Here is a 17810-nt window from a genome sequence, read left to right as displayed (position 1 = left end):
TCCATTTTTCCCAGGCCCTCTCAGAGGCCACACACTTTATGCTATTATCTTCCCTCTGGTCATTCCGTTGTCCATTATCACCTCCACAGGGAAAAAGAGGTGAATCTCAAATCAATCCATTTAGCAGTGCTGGTAAAAGGGTAAGGGGAAAAAATGGAGAGTGTTCTCTACAATAAATATAGCCCCTAATCATTAGGCATGTATCCACAAGCTTTCCTTAGTACTGAAAATGTGCTAGAAGTTGTCATGCTTTGTTTTCAAATTAATGATTCTTCACTATTTCCATGTTACAGAAATACATTGAGAGACTCATGAATCTCTTTCACCCAAAAGTGGCAGACTAACTAATGATTTCTTAGGCAGTTATCTACTCGAAAAGACAAATATAGAAAGTTGGACCACTGGTTAGCAGCTCATCATTTATACCTACTGGACAGTGAGTAATCACCTCTGAATTTGATTTTTAAGCCATGGACAAATAAATTTTGAGTTGATTTTGGAAATTATCCAGTGTCCATCTACCCTTTTAAGACAATTAATAATAACTCTAAAGTAAAATAAGCAATCTGAGGCAACTCTCTCTACTTCAGTTTCCCTTTGTGTAAAATAGGGCTATTCACAACTTTAATCAACAGAACCTACTGTATAAGGTTTAGATGAGATAATATACATGAACTGCATAAACAGCACTCTAAATAAACCTTACGATCAATATCATTATTAATATTGTTGTTACTGTTGTTATTACTGGACTTCTGGATAAGAAGTTGGCCCTGCCAATACTCTTTGTAATTCAAGAAATCAGGAGAGCACATTGTTTCTAAACAGTCTCATAAATTAACATGAAAAGATCTGGGGTGGTGTTATAAGCCTCCAGTATTAAGGGGTAGTGTCTGATCAAAAATCATCTCATGTGTTTTTTCACGTGTTTCCCACTGGCTTGGGAAGTATTCCCAACATGCAGACAGCCCAGATGAAACCAAAGGCTAGGAAGGGGCATATCAAACTATGCTCTATCCTCTTCTACTCTTTTCAGCCACTGAAAAGTTTTGCTGAAAAAAGGGGAGGAAGGGATTGAAGTGTGTTTAATGTGTGTTTGCAAATACACCACTTGCATGCAAGTCAACTTTGTCCATCAAATGGCAATCTACCGCGAAACTTAACAAAGTATTGTTTGAATTTTCTTTTGGCCAACAAGAAGAACCTAAAGTCCAACTTCCTGTAACCATCAACACATTAAACCATATAAATTTAGAATTTATTGTAACCTTCCCAAGCTTTGTGCTGTACTCAATGTGCAAATCATGAAGACTAAAGATGGATCTTATTTTGTGGAGCCAAATTAAGGCGTTGTGATTTCTAGTCTTCTTTTCCCTTCTCTGGAGAGCCCTGGGTCCTCAGAGGCCTCTATCAGGAAATAATGGGCCTAGGATGAAATAAACAAAATAATAACAAGCAAAAAATAAAGAAGAGAGCAAATGCACAAAATTTCACAAGACCTTTGCTTTGCTCTTGTTAATTATGCCAAGACAGATACACAAAGTTAATGCTATGAGTTAAATTTCTCATTCTGTGGAAAACCACATCTGTGTGAACATCTATGTAACCGATAGTTTTACTCAGTGCCAAGAAAGGTGTATCATCAAGCGAAATTATTATTCTTTAAACAGACCTATCCAGTGTGGCATATGAATTGCCTCATGTGTGGTTTGGAAAGCTTGCTGCTGATCAAGGTTGGGTTTACCAGCCAATATTTGTCTGACAAACCTGCTCAGAGTAAGGCAGAAAGGTGGTGGTTGTATTTCCCCCTCCACTGGGTAATCAATCTATGGGAATAAAAAAATACTTCTGAGGAAGCAGTCCTTCTCACTGGATTATGAAGATCTTCTTGTGTTCCAGGTCTGGTCAGTGCTATTCCATTTACTAACTCAATTACATTTTTGCAGAATGTGGTACACTGGGCAACTCTGTTAGCATCACAGAGATGAAATGAATGGGCCAAAGTTCCTAAAGTCTAATGAGAGAGATAGACATGTAAGCAGACACATTTTATAATACAATATAAACAGAGAACCAATCAAGGTTCAAACAAAACTCTGTAGAAGCCCAGAGAAAGGAGTAACCAGGAGGGAAAATGTCATCCACGTGCCTCTTAAAGGAAGAGTTTGCCAAATGGAGAGTATGCGATAATGTTCTAGGTAAATGGTAAACAGCATGGGAAAGGCAAAGTATCAAGAGGGCCATGCCTCACCATGTTTGGCCTGAGGGTACAGGGAATGGGTGCTGAACAATGAGGTCTGAGGAGTGGTTTGAGATCTAGATTGTCACGGATCTTGCATGGCATGATAACAAGTTTTGATGGGCTTTATCCAAAGGTATAGGTTTCTAAAGGAATATGATGTGATTTCTTTATTTTTTTTTTAGAAAATTAATTCTGGGGACACCAAAAACAGTACAGTGGTTTAGGGGATACTGATGGTGGGGAGAACAGACAGAAGACTGCCGCTACCAAGAGAGAAGCCAGCCCTGATATCTAGCCTCTCTGAAGGTACTTTTCTAGCAGATGGAGTTAAATTGAGCAATATTTTCTATGTGGCAAAATACACAGAAAAACTTTCAGAAAGTCACAAGTGACTACAAGTCAGACAACTATAAAAAGCACTGATTCTCCGGTCAGAAAAAAAATTCTAAAAACTATCTAGCTCAGTGATTTCCAATAATGGGAGCTTTCAAGAACTCACATTCCCAGGTTTCATCACAGACTTAACACATCAGAATCTCCACCAAAACAGGATCCACCTTAGTCTTCATGATTTGCACACTGAGTACAGCAAAGGGCATGAGAAGGTTACAATAAACTCTAAACTTACAGGGTTAAATGTGTTGATGGTTACAGGAAGTTGGACTTTAGGTTCTTCTTCTTGGCCCAGGAATCTGTATTTCTAACCAGCTCCTTCAGTTAATTCAGGTAGATAGGTCAAGTTTAGAAAAGAGTGACTATAGGCCAACCTATCAGATTTCTCTGTGAGCAGGGACAAAGTCTTGTCTGAAAGAGTATCCCAAGTGCCTAGCACAAAATTTAGCATGGTGCCTGGCACACAGTGAGGACTCAATCTTTGTCAAATCCTCAGTTACAAGCTCGTGACTCAAACGGATGTCTGCGTGGCATTCCTTTGGGACTCAGAGATTATTAGAATCAAGTTTTAAATTCCACTGCTGTCATCACCACTGGACTTGTTCTTTACCTATCTGAGTACAAAACTACTTTTTAAAACCATTTCCCAAAGAATTTTAATCTCTCTTACATTTCCTAAAGTAGCAAAACAAGGTCTTTTTGTTTTATGCTGGGTTGAATGTTGGTTCAGAAGCTACTTACTAAGATGTTAACAGCTTACAAAATACACTCTAGTGCCTGCTTCTCTCAGGTCCAATTTGATTAATTATATGTATATATTACATTATATATTATGTGATCTTAACAGAAAAAGCCTATGTGTTTCCTAGCTTGGAGGTCTGGGGCATGCCTAACATCTTGTTAAATATAGCTTTCCTACATCAATAAATTTACGGATTCACAGTGTTGAAAAAAACAGGGGCAAATCTCAAATGTTGAATGGAACACAGAAATTATACTATACATACATGCAATTATAATGATAAATGAAAAATAACCCCAGTACCATGTATTTTTACCAGGACATCTGAACACTGCTATTTGTTCAGAAGTATCTGCAGTAGAAACAGTAAGAAGTTCCTTTACTTAATTGAAAATTATCTTCTGAAAGAAATAGTTCCACACTGAACTCATAGCCCAAGAGTATCATTCTGATTCCAATGTACACAGCAAGGTATAATCATTCTATAAGGATAGAATAAGCCTTAAGCAAGCATAACGATAATTTACATGCTAATCTTCTACAATAAAATATTTTCATGACTCTGCCAAGAGTCATGTATAAAGTGAATTGTGTGAGGAAAGTTGTTAAAATTCATTTTGATAAAAATCTTTGTACTTTGGCAAGGACATAACCATGGCTCACTGAGCTCAGTGTCATAGTCTAGACATGGAACTCCTTGGAAGCTGCAGGCACTGGTGTCATCGGTAGAAGGACACATGGCTGTGAGGTAGAAGGCATAGGGGTGGGTATAAACCCATTAATTGCCACAAAGGCTATGCTTTCAATGAACAAATAAAGTCCAAGTTAGGACCCAGTTCATTCCCCAAACTGAGACAAGTCAGTAGAAGGTAAGGGTAACACAATGAAATCATTATCATTTTGGAGACAGAAGGACCTACAGTCGGCATTCATTAGGCCTCTCCTATGTGCCAGAACAGGTAGACATTTTAAAGAATTATCTCAATCCTAAAATTAATAGCTCTAGGAGTAGAAAGAGCTACTCCTCCATTTTCCTCCATTTTCTACTTAAGGAGACAAAGAGTAAGACTGTCCATCTCCAAATGAAGAGCTCTTTTCACTAACACTATGAGTTTCTGGCATACTTAGTGTTGACTGCACTCCCTTCAATCTTGTATAAAACTGCAATGCAATTAGGTTTTGTGTCTACCTCTCTGCTCACTAGACTAGCTGGCCTCAAGTGGAGGGATCATGCCTTACCTACTTTTGGCCTGTCCCATCTTACTCTATGCCCAGTTCATGGATAGTGCTAAAAATCATCTCCTGAATGAGCAAGCTTTCTTCATTTGGTGAAACCTCCATAAGAATATCTCCTTCATGAAGATCAGGCCAGTCAGACTTAAATATATTTTCTGATTGCATTTTGTACTTTTCTTCATTTACAGTTTCCCTAAGACCTATTTGGAAAAAGAAAATCACCAATTAAAAACTATTTGGGTTATATCATTATTTTTATCATGTTAAGGACATATGTGCTAAACTGGCACTACCTAGCTTCAGGGTATAACCATACTTCCTCCCCATAGTACATAAGACTTATATTTGTTGATGCATTTCAGAGATATAAACACGTACTAACTCCCCACATATATACCTACAGATGATTCTCATTTTATTAGTAGACCTCTTTAAAGTAGTAGCAAATATTTTCTCTCTTCAAATATTATATCATTCAACACTGCCAGTACAAAAGGTATTCAGATTAAGTTTGCCGAACTATGCAAGTAATTTTCCATGTTAAAATACAGTTCTGTGGCCACATACTTTACAATGTACTGCTAAAGTACAACTTAAAAAAAAAAAACATTAAAAAAGCAAGTGTCAGAACTCCGACAATAGCAAATCATAGATTGAAAAGAATGTTGTTGGATACAGACTTCATACCTCAAATCACCGAAAGAAATACTCATTTTGGCCAAGAATCAGGATCCAACCATGTATTTTATAAATATAGATTTCACCAAGGCATTTGTTTTCTGAAGCCTTCAACTATGCAACAGAAAAACAATTAAGAATTAACCTTTACAAAGGTCTAAATGTAAACAATTTAGCAAAGAGAAATAAACATGCTCACTCTTGGAACCTTTAAAATTAAGAGTCTCAGATTTGACAATAGTAAAAACAGAACTGAACAAAACATGCAGAAATACACTGTAAAGAACTGTTCCACAGGGTTTAATGACACTAACATCAAAATAAAGCCAAGCTTTGGAATACACGTTGGCTTCATAATAAATTGTCTTTCTATTCACTGTTAATGGGTTGAGGAGGTTTGCCAAACTACAAAATTTCTCTTGTGCACTAGCCTGCCTTATTTTGCAAAACAAAATTTTAAAAAATCATTGTATTTCTATTGGTCTGTGTTTGCAAAAGGTAACCTGGATAGTTAAACTGTAAATCCAGTCAAAAAGAGAAACAACCTCATTTCAGAAAACATTGATGATTTATTTTTCCAAAAAAAAATCCTCAAAATTCTCTTTCCAAAATCAAAAGAAAAGTTTGACCCTCGAACCCAACTCACCCTAATTATCGTTTATCCTTAAAATGGATACTTTCATCAAAATAGCGCAAACTCAGAAAAGGAGATAATCCATTATTAACTGAATGGAAGAAATGATGCAGGGGCTACCAGCCAGTGTATTGGTTAGATGATATCCCTTGAGCCCATAAGAGCGAAAGCTCCTGAAAGGCAGGACTCTGTCTTGGTTACCATTTTATTTATATAAAACCTAGTCTATCATAGCACAAGACAGGCATGCAGTGATAAATGTTATCAATTTGAATAATGCCTCTTTATAGGAATATAACACTGTATTGTTATCAAGGTATTTTCACACACATTAATCTTATGTGACCTCTCAACAACTCTGTTGAACTCTGTAGAGAGGAAATTAAGTCTCCAGGAGATTAAGTAATTCATACAAGGCTGAATATAGAAAGAAGTATGCTGACATGAGAATGTAGGTTTTCTTTTCCTTCCCCCAAAGCAATCTCATTTATTTCTCACTCCCCACCGCAAAGAGCCAAATACGTACATCATAGGATTATACTCATTCAGAACAGGCAAACTTGTCATCTAATCTAATGCTGAAGAGTGAAATGCTATTATTTTAAATCGAAATATCTCTAGGCTTCTGATTTTTTTTACTGTTCCGACTAAAACAAACAACTCTCATCATTTTGGGTGGTTTCATAAAGAATGGAACTTCTCAATTCTATCTGCAGAATTCTACATCTATATGATAAAATGTAAAATGCCCAGCCTTAGTAGCCCTTAACTTCTTTCTGGCTCCAGTTACCCAATCAGAAGTGAGGCAGGTAGGACTTTCCTGTATAAATTCAGAGGCCGTTGTGAGAAATAAATGAAATCCTGGATGTGAGAACTGGAAAATGTAAGGTCCCGGAGTGATGAGGGTGGATACGAATGTGCTCTCAAAATCAATCTTAAAAAGAGATTCCTGGAACCTCTATGGCCCATATGCATGCAAACAAACCTCTTACCTCCACTTTGTCTATTAGATATGATGAATATTACAATTCCTTGCATTATTTGCTTTGTCTAAGTACTTGAGTCCAATTTTGGGAGCAAAGTGGGAGAGGAAATCATTACAGAGGCTGTTTAGATGCTAGATTCTGATGAACGTGACATGTAGAGGCAGCTGGGGCTAAGAGTGACACCAGCATGTGAACCTATTTCAGGACTGATATGCGTCTAATGTTTTCCATTCAGCCACATGACCTCTGTTGACTTCAATGGACAGTATATTTGTGAACCAATTTTAGGAGCCACTGTTCTTTTGCTCCCTGCTGAAGGTGGTTTCAATTGTTCTGAGGCCTAATATCATCTATAAACTTTGGGACCTGATATTTTTTCAGTGGGTTGAAATCCAAAAGACCTCAGGTTCTTAAGGGGTTCAGATGGAAGATTCTTTTATCTGTGTCTTGAAAGCTCTAATAAAGCGAACTGAAATATAACACTATGACATGTGAACCGAAGGGAGCAGAAGACCTTTTTCCAAGTTTCTTGCACATTCCCTTAAAAGTAACCTGGGAACAAAGCGGGGGGAAAAACTGCTCAGTTCTAATGAGCATCTATCTAATGCTTAGTAGCTCCAGAGAGTTACTTTGTGAATGCTTCAAAAATGGCTGAAGTCTTTAACCATTAAACTGCCAGAAAAAGTATGTCCTTAGTAAGTATCAGCAGAATAACTGACCAGTGTTTGAGAATCATCAACGTGTCCTTTCGACTTTCCAAATTATATAAGAATATTTTCTTTGACCTTCCCTGATTAACAGATCCGGATGTAACAATGACACTGCTTTGTTTGGGTGACTCAAGGCACATGGCACTGCACACTTTTGCAGGAACACATCCTACATTAAATTAAGTTAGAGGTGGTATTTGAAAAATAAATAAATAACGGAGTTCCAATTCACTGCAAATGGTACAGGAGGCCAGTAAGTGGGAGGCTTGCAAGAGAAGGACTTCTTTTAGAAAGATGTTTTACAGAACTTTTTCTGCATCATTAACTCTTCTGGAATCCTGAACACAACATGATGAATTTCCCTGAAAAAGTAGCTACTGTTTAATTCTGAATCACTTCAAAGAGCCACAGTAGAAGGAATCAAAGAGAACCAAAAACACCAGTAGATGTGAAATTCGCTAAGGAAGAAAAAAAAAAAAAAAACATGAAGGTTCTAACAGATTTTGACCATGTACTCAAAATACCACTGATTATTTTACTAGTACAGTGTTTTACTGTTCCATGAGAATGAAATAAGTCTCTGTATTCATCAGAACACAGGATATTTTTATTACAATATTTGTGTCATAGCCTTTAAAAAAGAACATACTTAAACCTTGAAAAGAATCTCTGTCTTAAAATGGTTCTTGATGTATGTGTGTGTGTGTGTGTGTGTGTTTTACTATAAACAGATACGTAATTGGAGGTCCTTTATTACTGAAAGGAGTAAAAGTATACTGATACGTCAATGCGCGACATGTAGTTTTAGAAGAAAGATATAATTGCACAAAAGCAATTTGGAGGGTAGAAAAAGTAAGAAAGTTGTCTGAAGTAAGATAATGGTTGTTTAACTTTAATAATAATAATAATAGCTAGTCTTAAAAAAGTCTTTTGTGTAAAAATTGCCCAAGGGCAAAGAAAGAAAACCTCCTAAAAATTCCATATCCCCAAATACCACTAGATCAAAAACCATCTGGAAAATGTCAGATAATGGTATCCACCCACCTAAGAAATTCAGTAAACTTTGTCTTCAATTAGCATTTGAAATAATCGGCTAAAATTGAAATTTCTATCTGAAAACCCTCACAAGACAAACCTGGATTAGGAATCAGATTTTTAAAGTCTCCTTAAAAGGACCATCTGTTTATAAATACTCTTCTCACACTCTTTGATCTGTACCATAAGTTCACAGTAGAAGCACAGCAGAATTTAAAGACATATACACACAGCTACCATGAAGTCTAGTTACCACATACATATTCTGAGCTCGTCTCAAGTTTCCCTTGTTATGTAAGCACTTAGGAGCAATAAAATTTCACTTACATTCAGCAGCATTGTGAGTCCCAAAACAATAGTCAGCCTGACTGTACAATCCCTTCATTGGCAGTGGATAGCTCTGGTGTTTTATTTATGTTGATCACACTGTCAATGCTATATGGAATAACCATTTAGTTGCCTCTCTATTAGTCCATAACATTTTTATTACTGTAATTAAATGTCATTATCCATATTGAACTCTGTATTAGAAAAATCAAATTAGGTAAACTGAAATATCCAGAAAGAACTACAGAACTGTTGGGATTCACCCCCAGCACCCCGACATCATCTTCAGACTTTGATGAGAAGGAAAAAAAAAAACATGAGTATTCACTTCTCACAGATAGAGGTCACTAATGGACTGAATTTGAATCACTGTAGCAGAAATCACAAAGTTATTAAAGTAATCTAGTGAAAAAGGAACTCGAATTGAAATTAAAGATATCAAAAGATGATTATCCAGAAAAGTCTGACCTGAATACAAATATTACATCACCTTGACCTTTTTTGAATCTTCTAAACTGAGAGCAAAACCAAAAGCCGCTCGGCACCCTTGCTGTTTTTTAACTTCAGACGCTTCAGATCCCAGAAGCAGGAATTCTTCCTTGTAAAGTACAAAGCTCAAGAGTCAAACTAGATCAGATGTTCACACTGGGTCTCTACAGAATAAAGCTTCTGGACTTGTACATACTTGAGCCTTTCTTAAAACCACAGCTTCAAACTGGGAAAATATAAAGTTGTCTAAATCCTAAATCAAACTCTCCAGCAGGCCAGAATATAAATGTAACGGGCATCAGAGAAGGTTCAAATTAGATCCAGCCGGTCAAAGTCAAACTCGTATATGATCACATCATCTGAAACCTAACATACAGGAAAAGCCAGGACTGCTTTGGGTACTCCAGGGTAGCCCAGCATGGTGTCATTTGGGAATCTACTTTCTTCTGCTAAAAGCATCCCCTGGAATTTCTAAAATTGCAATGAAACTACTGAAGTGTTAAGACATGGGCTTTAAAAAACAAAACAAAACAAAACAAAAAAACAGCATTCCTTCCATGCTAGGTTTGTAATAGGTTCTGCTACAGTACAGCTAGCCCAATTCTTTTTACAATTTCTTGTATCTACTGGCAGAGACATGGAATAATGTTTGAAATTTCATCTTCCAACCTCCTCCAGTCAAAGATATTTGCAACTCAACTTGACAGTATGGTGTTGCACTGTCTTCAGTGATTATTAAAAATCCCTAAATGGTTTAACCCTATCCTGTTTCGGGCTTTCAAGGAGGGGAGGAAGAGAAGTAGTATCCTCAGACGCAATAACGCTGTGGAGAAAGAAGCAACTTTTCATGGTATGCGTATTACCTACAGACTGATTCTCTGCTAATATGGTGGCTGGTGGCTTGCCCGTCATAAGTAGCTGGCCCATGTTGTTCAGTAATGAAAACAAGTGAGAATCTAGTTCTAACACTTGAAATACGGACCTAAAATTTTACATTCACACTGAACAACCTAATATATCCCTGGACAAATGCCAATCTGCATTCTATTTACCTCAAAATGTTTTTTTTTGGGGGGGGAGGGGGCTTTTCATTGGATATTTATTAAGGTCATACCGGTTAAGTCTACAGATAATATCGGTCCGATATGGAAGCTAGCCTTCAGATTAGCTTTTGGTTGTGAGAAGTTAGACATAATAAATTTAGCAATAAGTCTGTGAGCGAGTGGACATGCTCCAAAGCGCCCTGAAACCCTGTGTGATTAAAGAGCCTCCCAGCTGAGTGGGGAGCAATAGCTCCCATTTAGAAGAGGCTTTGCATAGCAAATGCAGCATGTAAAGAAATCTAATCAGCACCTTGCACTCTTGAGCGAGCGTTTACACGGATTTGTGCCTTGCACTTGGTTAGCTAACTGTAAGCTTTACAAGAGATTCTCTTACTAAAATTAATCAAAAGCTCTTGAAGACTGATTCCCATTCACAGGAGAAGACAGGATGAGTTTCCAGGCGAATAAATAATGATCGTAATAAAGATAGCAGCAGCAAACGCTGAGCTGCTTTGAAACTAAAAACTCAGTTGGGGGAAAGGGGGCGTCGGGGAGTTGGGGCTGGAATCTTTTTGCTTTTGGAGTGAGCTGCAGCTATTTTCTTAGCCTAAGTAAGGCTGCCGTTCGGGAAACGTGACCGTCTTCTCTCCGCTGCCGCCGCCTCAATGCGCACACGCGGCCACTCACTACCTTAGGACCACTGCGCGTCAGGCCACCGAGAAAAATTCCGCCTCTCTGCAACACCACTAACCCCCTCCCCCAAACACACGCACACACACAAACACACATACGGACAGTCGTGGCAAATTCACATCACCAATAGCTAACACGTTTCACCTCACCCCTGAAAATGTAATTTCTAAAGTTCCTATTTTATGATGCCAGAAGGTGAAGGGGAGGGAAGGAGAATTCCAGGGATGTCAAAAGGCGAAAGGATATTTTTTCCTCTTTGCTTGCAATAGTTCACCCCTGAAATTTGCTGTCCAGCTAAACGAAGCAGGAGAGTAGGGAGTGGGCTCAAATCATTTTTTAAAAATGCTAAACGGGTGAGAGTGTGAAGGGGGGAGCGTGCGGTAAGTGAAATCCATGAACCATTTCTCTGGACTGAAGAATACTAAAAGCCCCTGGATTCACGTTCCAAATTTCCAAAGAGCTACAAGATGAGGCACCAGCTGGGGCTGAGGGTTCTCACCCATTCCTGGGGGGATTTGCCTCTCAGCACAGCTGCCCCTCTAACGTGACTAGTGATCTGCCAGCGCTCGGTGCTCATCCCCGGGATCTTGAACTTCGCCTCCCTCTTACTTTCTGCCAGACCCGCGAGGGCCAGGAAAGGCTATGGGAGGAAGCGGGAGCGCAGCGGCGGGGCATGGAAGAAGAGGGTTGGGGGCGCGCGTTACCTGCAAAGGTTCTCGAGGTCTCCTTCCAGCCCTGGTGGTAATCCCGCTCAGCGCCGCGCCCTCCCCCAGATCCAAACTTTTGCTGGGTCCTCCGGGTGGCGGCGGCGGCGACGGCGGCGGCTGCTGGAGCCAAGCCCTGTCGTCCGCAGCGTCGGGGCGCGGGGGTGCGGAGGCCGGAGCCTCAGAGCGGCGCGCGCCTCCCCGCAGCGGGCCGGGGCCCGGGCGCCCAGCTCGCCTCGCTTGCTCTCGCCTACGTCCCCTACGGAGCTGCGGCATCGTCTTCCCCCGTCCTCCGCCACCACCGTCTCCAGGGTTCGGGCATGCCACTTTCTCTTGGCTTCGGCCGCCGCGGCCCCCGCCTTCTCTCCTCCTCCGCCTCCCCCTCTCCGCTTCGCCAAGCCAACGAACCCCAAAAGAAGTACAGCGAGCGGGGAAGGCGGCGGAAAGCTGCCCCGCGGCGCCGGAGCTCCTCGGATTTGGAGGATCCCGGGACTCGGCGGGAGAGCTAGGCGGGCTCTCCTCCGACGCGTGTGTGCGGACAGCTCGGAGCCGGGCGTGCGGCGCTGCGCGGGGGCGGGCGCAGGGCTCGCTCCAAGTGCTGCGCCCGCCCGGCGTGGGTCTGGAGGCTGCTCAGACCACACTACTGCCTCAATCCGACGCGGCCGGGCTAATGTAGGCGCCGCGGCCCCCACCCCCACCCCTCCTGACACCCCCGGATATGTTTACAGTAATGAATTCGCGGGATCGCCTCCGCAGCTCCCGCGCTCCTCCTCTCCCTCCGTCCCTCGCGCTCTGGCGCGCTCCGCTCCTGGAGCCCTCTTTCTCTCCCTCCCTCATTCCCTCCCTCTCTCCCGGAGTCCCTCCTACTTTCCTGGTTTAAAGAATGCTTGGGAGGAACGGCTGCTACCCAGTGATTTCCAAGAGGCAAAGTCAGACTTGGCTTTTAACCCTGTCCTCTCTGAAAAGAGTTGCAGAGCGCCTGGCTAACCCGGCAGATGCCACCCTGACCTTCTCTCTATGTACCCGGCACATGCCGTTCCTACCACCAGCCCTTAGGGATAATGTCACCATCTGAACCCTGAAAGGAGATTTTCCCCATACCTGCTTAATGGTGTACTGCCAAGAGGGAGGATCTATTACTTAGACACTGAGAAATGATCGAAATGTGAGATTAGAGGGTAAAATACAGCAAACCTCTCAACCAAAATGGCGTTATTTCAAATGCAGGCAACCTTGGTGATGTGCCCCCCACTCCTCACCCCATCACTAGTTCCCTCATCCTGGACCACCTTAAATGATTTTAACTGGGGGAGTAATCCAAAATTTAATAGGATTAATTTAAACACCCCCACTTTCTTCCTTCAACCTGGCTGCTTCTGGCAAGAGCGTTGTTAAATTTCCCCATAGATTGCAGCGGACAAAGAAAGATTCAGCCTAAAGATTAGGAAACAGTCTTGACAGCTAAGAAGCCTGATTTCTGTACAGGCAACGTTTCCACTTCGCAGTCTCTTTCCAAAGGTTAAAGGGTAATGTACAAAACAAACAAGTAAAAAAAAACTAGGTGCACGTCTCTATTTAGGAAGGAGGAGATGTTTTTGGTTTTCTCATCTTATTTCGTGCTGCTCTTCCTGCCTCCAGTAAGTTGCTGTCATGTTGTAACAAGTCCGGTGAGGCTGAATCTGAACAGAAGAGGGAGAACGAGCCCGCGCCAAGAGCTACGCCGAGACGCGCCGTCGGTGGGGCCACGCGAGATGCAACCGGAGAGTTTAAATCTAGCCCAGGACCAACCCCCCAGGGATCCGCTCAACTCTCCCCGCAGAAGAGTTTAAGTGGGGCAGTGGCCGCCACAGGCTGAGGATGATTTCCGGACGCGCCCCAGGCGCGACCGCACTACTCGTCCTCAGTTCAAAGCCTGAGTGACTTGGCACCACTTCCCCAATTGTTTTTTATTTCCTTCGCATCCCTGTTGTGTCTACCGCCTTCACGTATTTGAGAGCCTAAATCATGTTAAGACGACTTGGAGAAACGCCCGATTTGCCTCCCAAGCCACGCAAGGATCCACCCAGACGCACGCCCGCGCGGAGACGCACGCTGGCACACGCGCTCACACACGCGCGCACACACACGCGCACACTACCCGGTTCGTGCGCGCGGGTCGCTGTTCCTGTTGCATTATGCAAAGGTGGCTAGGAAAGCGCGTTGACTTACATTTACATAGCCCATCTTCTCCCCACAGTATGTGACTAATACGTATCCCGGGGAGGAGGGGGCGCGGCTGGGGGTGCTAATCGGAAGGGAACAGACAGTGAGTGCCATCTTGCTGGGAGGTTCCAGAAGCAAAGCGCCAACGACGACAGTAGCGGTGGCCTCAGCTCCACCAGTAACTGCCGCTGGCAGAAGCACCACACGCTCTAGGAGTTTCCCGGGTATCAAGTATGGGTCCAGCCCGTCCCAGTCATCCTCTTCCCCTATGGCTTCATTCCCGTTGTCAGTACCCCGACCTCAGCTTGCAACCTTGATCTTGGGCTTGATTATAAATGAGGAAAGACCGCGGCAGCCCTCAAAGTGCGGGAGCGAGCCCCGTACTGGTCAGCGCGGCGGAGGGATCTTTCCAGGAGGCCCCAAGCCCCCAAGCCTGTGGAGAGACTTGGTAACAGCTGGCAAGGCCTGCTCCAGCCACCCTCGCTGGCTCCTTGCCCCTGCATTCAGCGCCTGAGGGCGTTATTCGCCCTCTCCCTGCGTCCCACGCAAGCGGCTCAAGGAACTCGATCCCGATTCCGCCTCGTATGCTCTCCAAGCCTTTGCCACCTCCGCAGGCGCTCTAGAAAGGCGTGATGGCCCCAGCTCAGTGCTCGCCAGCCCGAAGAGGACAAGCAGGGCTGGAAGGGACTTGGTTTTGGAAAAAGCCCCACCCGCCCCCACCAACTGGAAGGAAAAGGAATTAGTATCCACCGCATCTGTTTAACTGCTAATAGATCCCAGATTACGGGCGGGTAGTAGGTTGGTGTCTTTAGATACAACAGCCTGATAATAACGCTGGTGACATTAACAACAGCTTGTGGAGGGGAGAGGGTTGTTACTGGTGAAAGTTAAGAGATTCAATCTAGGGAAGTAGGAGACTGAACTCTGACAAGGTTAGGGGCACTGAGAACCCCAATTTAGCATCGATGCATCTACCAGGCAAGAAAATTTGCGTTTTGACCCAGAACTCAGTCATGATGCTCCGTAGAGGAGGTGGATTCGACCAGCAGACAGATGTCCCCAAAGTCGAGAGAGAGCTAAGCTGCCTATTTTCTCTCCAGGTGAAAGACAAAGCCTAGAGCACCCCACTTAAGATGACCACCCCCAGCTCTTTCAAAAAAAAAAAAAAATCCCCCGAAGAGACAGCGTGGTGCCAGCGTAGCAGCAGCTCGGCCGGTTACTGGAAACTTCACCTGGCAACGCAGCCCCTTTTACCTGACGGCTGCGTCTTCTCCTTGCAATGGGCTCATCCGAATCCGACAGGGTCAGGGAGGTGGAAAGGGAAGACGCTGGCGCGGCAGCAGCGGGGATCCCGGGGCATGGTATTGTTTTAGGGGTCGCCGCCGAGGTCCCTCCTGCCCATCGTTGAGAACTGCCACCCTGATCCCAGGGCTCGGTGGACACGGCGGCGGGAGCGGAGATGCCGCCTCGCCGCTGCTGGGCACCCGGGACGGAGGACCAGAGGCGCACCTCGGAAAGGAGTAGCGCAGCGCCTTGGCGCGGAGATTTGCGGGCACTGATGATATCTCGAGCGCTCGTTCCTCCGCGGTGACAATGGATAATGCCAAACGCGCAAGTGACGGCGACAGGTTTCGAACGTACAACTAACTACAAGGTACCCAGCCTGAGACAGTATGCTGCTTTTCCCCTCCTCCTCCTCTCCCTCCTACCAGGGAGGGAACTAACTTAACCCTGTGTGCGCCTGACACTCCCTAGAGAAGCTGGGATCGACTACGAAACCGCAGGCAGCGGCTCCCGAGGGCGAGAGCTTTGTTCACGTGCGTTTCCAGTGGGTGTGTTGCTGTCTAGGGGCACTCGCGTGGCAAGACGCCTGTGGCTGGCTTCCAGCGCCCAGATTCAAGGATGGGAAGGAGCCCTAGCGTTTCATCCGGACCAGACCCAGCCCTCGGAGTCTATTTTTTGCCTCCAGTTACCGGATTTATTGAAGTTGCCAGCGAAGTTGGTTTTATTCCTTTACTTCTCTGCTCTCCGCCCCCGTCCACATCCCCCAACCCTGTATTATTTCCTGTCCTAGCTGCGCTTTAAAGATTCGGAACTTTTCACTCGTTCTAGCTACAGATTTTAACTGTGTTCCGTGTGCGAGACGAATTGTGGAGGGCACCCACCCACCCATGACAAGTGTAAATGAAACCGCAAGAAAAGCTGCCTCCCACTCACCCATCCAGTGTCCGAGTAAGCCTAATGACACACATTCACATAACTAAGAAGACACGGGAAGATAGGGGTGCGGAGGACGGAGTTTGATGTGTGAATGGGAAATGGAGAGAGGGGAGAGCGCGCGCGCGAGAGACAGCGCGAGCCTGAGCCTTAGAATGGAATAAACGGGAAACACACACAAGAATGACGATGCAAAAAATGTATCTAAGTCCCAACATTGACAGCAGCGGGTCAGCTTTAAGCGCCTACATTTTGATCCGCGAAATTTCCCAGCTTTTTTGGAGGCGGTTACATAGAGAATACAGGAGCCTCTGCCTTGGCCGCCCAGATGCTTTGCATTTTGTAAACAGCTTTGACTAAGTGCTCTGGACTTCCAAGAAGTTAACTGGAGTGGAAGGCGAGTCATATTGTGGATGCGGAATGGAAGCTTAGACAAGAAAAAACTGTCAGCCGAGCGCCTCTGCTCTCACCGTCACACCCAAATGAGCCAGGACGTCGCTCAGAGCGCAAACTGAGATCCACACAGGGACATCTTCAACCGAATCCTTCTTCTGTCTCCATTCCGGACTAAGAAAAGAAAGAGAGAAATACGGAGCCTTTATAGAGTATTCAGAGGCTACACACATGGATTTTGCTGAAACGGAGTTATTTAAAAACAGAGAAAGTGTGTTTTCCCATGAGATAGATGTTATAATTTCTCTCTGAAACATACCCAAGTCTATGGGTGTCAATAATAGCCATTTCGAATGCCTCTCTGAGCCTTGCCAGCCCCAGAAGAGGCTGTGGGAATGCTGCTTCCAGCTTCCCCTGTGCAGAACTCCGTTGTAAATCCTTTTGAGTTTCCAAGGTGGCAGCAGAGCATAGGGATAGCTCCTCAAGCTCCAGCATCAACAAGGAAGACCACATTTTAGGACAAATACTCATCTACCTGCATTTAAACATCCATTTTCGTATGTAAGTGTACATAAGTATCCGCAGGAGGTTCTTCCTTTGAAATCTTGATCCAGGAAAGCAGCATAATTATTTCATCTTTAAGAACACATTTTAAAAAGGCAAAGCAGGATCTTTAAAGCAACAAAGGTTTTGCTTTCTGATTTATGCTGCTAGAAAATGAATGAGATTGAAAATGGGGGAGGGGGTTGTTGCAGATTTACAGAATTCATATTTTAAATTATTGGTGTTTCTAAACCAAGAGCAAACCACGTTATGAGTATGTGCCACCTATTAAAAGCTATTGGTTGCATCTATTGTAATCACGACAAGGAAAATTAAGTAAGAAAAAACATCACGCCAAAGTACAAGCAGAATCGTTGTAACAAATTTCTTATGCACATGACCTATGAGTCAGCTTTAGAAATGTGTGATGATGGGGCCAGAGGAAGCAAACGAATAGGAAATGTGGCTCAGGGGCTCCAAAGAGCAATAATTTTGCAGACTTAGAAAACTATAACAATTAGGTTACTTTATTTTTATTAGGAA

At 43.4% G+C, this 17810-nt stretch overlaps 1 protein-coding gene across 1 annotated transcript in view; it reads right to left on the bottom strand.

Moving 5' to 3' along the window:
- Positions 1-15458, bottom strand: part of FLRT2 (fibronectin leucine rich transmembrane protein 2) — a 101295-nt gene extending 85837 nt beyond the window's left edge. Inside the window, exon 1 of the mRNA XM_063793024.1 lies at positions 15369-15458. The gene's annotated coding sequence lies outside the window, so the exon portion shown is untranslated. The remainder of the gene's footprint in view (positions 1-15368) is intronic.
- Between the last annotated feature and the right edge of the window lie 2352 nt (positions 15459-17810).

Source organism: Pan troglodytes, chromosome 15 (genome assembly GCF_028858775.2).
Source record: "Pan troglodytes isolate AG18354 chromosome 15, NHGRI_mPanTro3-v2.0_pri, whole genome shotgun sequence".
Lineage (NCBI taxonomy): Eukaryota > Metazoa > Chordata > Mammalia > Primates > Hominidae > Pan > Pan troglodytes.
This window is presented reverse-complemented; position numbering and strand designations above follow the sequence as displayed.